Raw genomic sequence first — 6,000 nt, 5'->3', positions numbered from 1 at the left:
AACCCTTTGTGCCCGTAGAAAGATTAACCAATAATTGTTTTAATTTTCTAAATAACTTTTAGAGTGCTATAATTGTTCCCATTGACACTGTCTTAAAGTACAGAGAGGGCTAATTTGCTTGTAATTATTATGTATATGACTTATTTTTGAATGAAGAAGCAGAAAACTATCCTTTAAAAATTCTGTTAACCTTACATTTTTATATCCCTTTGATTTTCACTGGGAATGTCATTACTATCATGGCACCCAACCTCTGGCTATGTATATTCCTCAGAAGGGAAGTACATGACTTCCCTGTGAGCAAATAAAATCAGTGGGATGATTATTTGGGTAATACTGACAGCACTTCCCACAGGACAGTATGTAAGTTGATATGCTAAGCCTACCCAGGAGCATGGAGTAAGATTCAAAAGTCTATCTTGTAACATGGGAGTCCTACATACCAGTGTAGCACACTGTTGGAAGCCACTCAGTCAACTAATTAAAGACAATTTTATAGCCAGACTACTTATTGTCCTTATCCCTCACACACATAGAATAGCCTAAAGGGAGCAATGGCTCTCTAGGTATTAAAAACAAAACAACAACAACAACAAAAAAAACACCACTCTTTTGTCATATATCTTCAAATATAACTCTTACATTTACATGGATACGCTGCAACAAAGCTCTTCAGTAACATTAATATTGATTAACAGTATTTTTGAAAATAAGAGATGGAAACTGATTTGAAGGTATTAGTGCAGCAAGACCGAAAACAATGAGTAGAAGAAAAGATGACCTAAATAAATGAAAAGTAAATGATAAAAGACACCCAGTGGATTTTATCTAATACCATGATGATAAACAGCCCTTTGGATCTAACTTTGTTTTTCTCTATTTCTTAATTCAACTTCCAACAGTATATTGGCATATTTCAGAAGGTATTATGATAATAATATGAAAACAGAAATATGATATTTTGTAGATTATTTCATTAGTAATACTATCAATAAATGATGAAGTAACATGACTATATCATGTTATCTAACATATCATGACTAGGTGTTAGAACCAGTCAAGGATTTTCTGATATATTATTTCTCAGATAGAAGGTGCTTTTCTATTAAAAAATGTTCACAGGAACATGGTAATTTGTTTTAAAATGAAAAGCATTAAAGTTAAGGTCAAACATTCTGATCAAACATTTGCAGACTAAACATTTTTTTAAATAATAACTGATTAAAAACTTATTTTAATATCTATAAAATTTGAAGAAAAAAAAAAAAAAAAAAGCACATATTCCCCTACTTTTAAGCTTTCTGCATTGTGACAAAGGAAAAAATATTGTCATTCAAGTAAAGGAATTTCAAAGTTCCCTTTTATATATCTGAGAAATTCACTTTTAGTTTATGATGAAACATTTCTGAAGCTGGTACAGTGTTAAAGTACAGTGCTAGAAATATCTATTTACCATCATCTTCTTATATCCAGTATCATCCATCAGTTAAAAAATTCACAGAAAATCTAGAAATGTTATTAGGTGGTAGGGGTATTTTTGCAGAAAACTAATGTTAATTAATAGAATGAGGACGTTCTGATACTGCTAATATTTCAAAGCCAACAGAACTTAAAAGTATCAGTATTTCTGTTAATGCTTTGGATAACAAAATTGAATGCATTTATCAAAAGTATAAGTCTGTATAGGTAGATGTATGAATTTCAAGATTTATACACCTGCCTTTCATTGTGTATACAATAGCAAATACTAATTAGGTCAAATTTTCACATTTCAAATGAGTTTCGGTCATTCAAAATGTCTTGCTCAATCTTCAAAAACCACAGTAATCATTTTTACAGTTACTTCAACTGCAAGTACAATAATCACATTAGCGGCAGAAAATAAGAACAAGCAGGCTTGTTTTCAGGTTAAGAAAACAAGGCACAACATAATCATTCTGAACGTGATCCAATACTCATTATGAATTGTTATGTCAAAGAATTCTTATCTGTGCATTTAATACCACACATATCAGCACTGAACCAAATGGCAATGTGATAGTTTGGGGACCGTACTCTCTCTGTAGAACATAAGGTAATGAGACGCTATGAGAGTAGTTACAAATAGCAAAGTGATAAAATATGCCTTTAAGGTATGACTTCATCATTATACATGTAAATTTCACCACATTTAGTAGCATGCACATCAGTAAAACAAAAGTCACACCTTGCATTTAGCTGTGACATTTGTTACATTCATGTGTCCTATCATGTGTCCTATTTGTTACATTCATGTGTCCTATCTTTTGGCAGCACTCTCTCCTGTGATAAGACAAAGTCAAGGAGATCTGCAAAAGCATTGACTCAGCTCTCCAGCCAAACCACACAATGTGTATTCCTACAAGAACCAGGCACACAGATTCTTCAGATTTTCATCCTATTCAAATCCTGGTCATGAAAAGACTACTTCCATCCCTCAGTGCTCCACAGGAATCTCAAAAAAAATTCTTTCTCTGTCAGGATCTGTGCTAGGGCCACTAGTTTCTGATGCAGCTTCTCCCTTAGCAAAACCATTCTTCAACTCCATTTTCCTTCACAGTGATGGCAACAAGGGTTGCTAGATTTCTCATCAAATTTCTCACCTAGTTTGTGTCCAGTTTGTCTCTTCATAAGAGATTGTTTTTATGGATATAACAGTACCATCTAGTCTCCAGAGGAAAGAGGCCTCTTGCTCAAAGAAAGATGTCTATACCTTTTTTTTTTACGCCATTGAAACCCTTCTTCTTGGCAAGTTTTTCTTTCCTCTTGTTCTCGCTTACTGGCTTTTATTTACCTTCACAAAATCTAAAAGTCAGCAAAAAAAGGACACTTAATTGGACCTTTGCATAGATCTCAGACTGGATTTTTCAGTCTTACTAGTCTTTCCATTCCTTACTGCATCATTCTTGTCTGCATAAGGTGTGAGGGCTCATACCTGTCCATCTTATAAGCAAGATAATGAAGATGATTGATAATTCTAAGCTTGAAACAGTATGGTCAGCTGTGTACCTCTAACATTTTGTATTGACATAAACATCTGTATTTCTCCGTAAATTGAAGGAACTACCAATCCATTCAATTATCAGAGTCAAAAGTTTGTTTTCTTTTCCTGAATCAGACAAAACATCTAACAGTGATTCTCCCAGATTAAATGATACAGTTCATGTTGAGTTGCTTGGGGTTTTGTTTTCACCTTGCCTTTGAAAACATATGATGTTACCATGTATATCCATAGCCTATTTAGAAAACATCTCCTTTCAGTTTTTGCACTTCATGACACTTGGAGCAAAGTATTATATTTTTTGTCCTATCAGGACAGGTGATTCTCATTCAGTACTATATCTGACTAGTGTTTCTAGATGCCCTACATCAGAAGCTCTTGAACCTGCCTTCTATATACCGTATTCCAGAAATTGGGGTATTGCTTTTTTGGTGTAGTTTGTTTGTTTGTATTCTCCTCATGTGGGCTAATCTTATGAGGATTGCTTTTTCAGCTATCCATATCTGACCTTAGAAATAAGCACTGTCTTGTCTAACTACATTATCTACAAGCAGGGGATTGAATGGCCTCACCTATATTCAGACCTAGAGACACAAAGCCTGTGAAAACTGAACTAGAACATATGCTCCTTTACTACTTCAGCAAACCAGTTTTCATCTCCAGACTCTAGATAAGAAAGCCTCATAATCATTGTACCACAATATCTGAAGTTGGAACTTATATAGAAATAGTTTTATCCAAAAAACAGAATTGAAGTGTTTTTTCATTCAACCCATTAAATAAGAAAATATGTCTTTAAAATAGTCTAGGTAATAGACTTTATCTAGCAGCTTAGATTATTTGATTTTTACCGTCCGCAAAAAATTCTGAAAGCTGTCCAAGTGAAAATTTCAACGTAGCCACATTAGCCATCCTTCTAAAGAAATGGTCCAAATTTTACAGATCATGGATAGCCTCCTTGAAGAAGCTGCCTGAATTTACTTGGATTTTTACTGAATTACCTATAAATGCTAGTTCCAATGTCTTATCACACTTCTCCACCCACTGGTACTAGGCCTTCTGCTCATTTCTATTGGGTAATAAACACTGAAGTCCCTGCTGAAATTTTTTGATTGTCCATAAGGTACTGAAGGCTTTGCTGGTGTTATTGCTTCCAGTTTAATTTCATGACTACTAAGAAAGTGAGAGTAAATGAACTAAATTTCGGAGCGAGAGAGAGAAAGAGATTTCTAATGTAATATACGTATACCTATGTATAGTATGTATAGTATAACTATATAGTATGTATGTATAACTATGTATAGTATCTATAGTATAGGTATATATATATAAAATATTTTATATAATATTTTAACAATATTTTTATAATATTATATGATATATAATATATATATACCTATGTATATAGGAATTATACTTTTAAAATTTCTTAATACTTCCAAACATTTTTAAATGGATTAGTGGGGTTGGGTTTTATAGAAGTTGTGAACAAATGCTTTTATCTGCATTTCATATAAAAATAATAAAGAATGACATTAAAATGATGAGGTAATAACAGAGTAAATTGTCAAAGGGTAACAGTGTGTGCCTCCATTTCGGCTGCATGCCTAAATGGAGAGATGTCATCACAGAGACCAGCAATGCATTCCAGTAAAAAACAAAAACAGGCTTTCAAGTATGCATCAAAATATTACTACTTACATTTAACCACCAAAATCTTGGCATAATCTCATTACCCCAACATTACTTTAATAAAGAAATACTGTTAAGTGCTCTTCATATAATACCCACAACTCAGCATCAAGGGAAAGTGGGAGTAAAGAGAAGACAGGATGAAACAGAAAACATTAGGAAAAACAAATCTTGGTGTTGTAGCGAAGGAGATAAAAATCTACCTCTCCAAAAAACCTTACAGGGTGAAGATGAGCAAGTTGACATACCAGCAGGTAATTTTGACCTTAGAATTAATTTAGCACAAGACAGGAGACAGTTATGGTATTCTGACAGGACCGATATCACAGTGAAAAGTAATAAAGTAGCAATCTCTATTAAAAAAAAAAAAAAATACAAGTTCTTATTACTGCTATTTCCCTTTTGTTTCAAACCCTGAGTACAGATTTTGAGAGATAAAGCAAAATACATTTGCAACAGAGCATTATGTGATGCAGTGCTAAGACAAAATAAAAATCAGTCTAAAAGTTCTCACTACTAGCATGAAAGAACTTGGTATTTTGAAATACCAAAGAACTTGGTAGATTTGGTATCACTGTAGAACACTTTGCATCATCTAGCACCATTGACAATAACTCAGAGTCAAGAATGTAGATATGTTTACATAATTCTCTAAAATATATTCTCAGTTCCCCAGAGGTTTTGTAATTTCAGCATTGCACCGTAGCTCTGTTAGTACACTAGACATAGGAAGTAAAAGTGAATAGTAAAGAGAATGTAATTGAGCAGCTTAATTTACCTAATCTATTCTAAATCAACTGAGAAAAGTACAAAGTGAGCATAAAAGTAAAGAATACAAGATGAAAAGTGAATATTTAAATTATTATTCAAACAGCTACAATTGCAAAAATATTAACCTTGGAATGTCTTCAGTGAAAACAAAGCTTTTTATTTCTATTTTCATGTAAAAATGAAGAAAACTACATACAAAGAACTAGGCATTTTTCCATTTTCTTAGGAAAAGAGTAAATATGAAACCAACACAGAAAACAATGTGAAGAACTGTATTGCATCTGATTTCTCAGATGGTTTTTACTCCTCTATATTTTATATTTTTTTTTCAAATGGCTCTGATTCCTCATTATTATCTACATAAGGTGTGGCTCCCATCTTCCTAGTACCAACTGCAGCATTTAAGATCTAGATAAGAGCCCTATTATGTAGTAACTTCTGACAGTTCAGAAACAGCTTTATCCAAAAGACCAAAGTTGGGCTGCTACACTATCAAGATAATTGCGTGCACTGAGCAA

General features: G+C 33.1%; 1 protein-coding gene across 1 annotated transcript in view; it reads right to left on the bottom strand.

The window, feature by feature from the left end:
- CCDC178 (coiled-coil domain containing 178) overlaps positions 1–6,000 on the bottom strand; it is a 110,054-nt gene that overhangs the window by 50,099 nt on the left and 53,955 nt on the right. The window lies entirely within an intron of this gene.

Source organism: Aythya fuligula, chromosome 2 (assembly GCF_009819795.1).
Source record: "Aythya fuligula isolate bAytFul2 chromosome 2, bAytFul2.pri, whole genome shotgun sequence".
Taxonomy (NCBI): Eukaryota; Metazoa; Chordata; class Aves; order Anseriformes; family Anatidae; genus Aythya; species Aythya fuligula.
The sequence above is the reverse complement of the archived record's forward strand: the minus strand, read 5'-3'. Positions and strand labels throughout refer to the sequence as shown.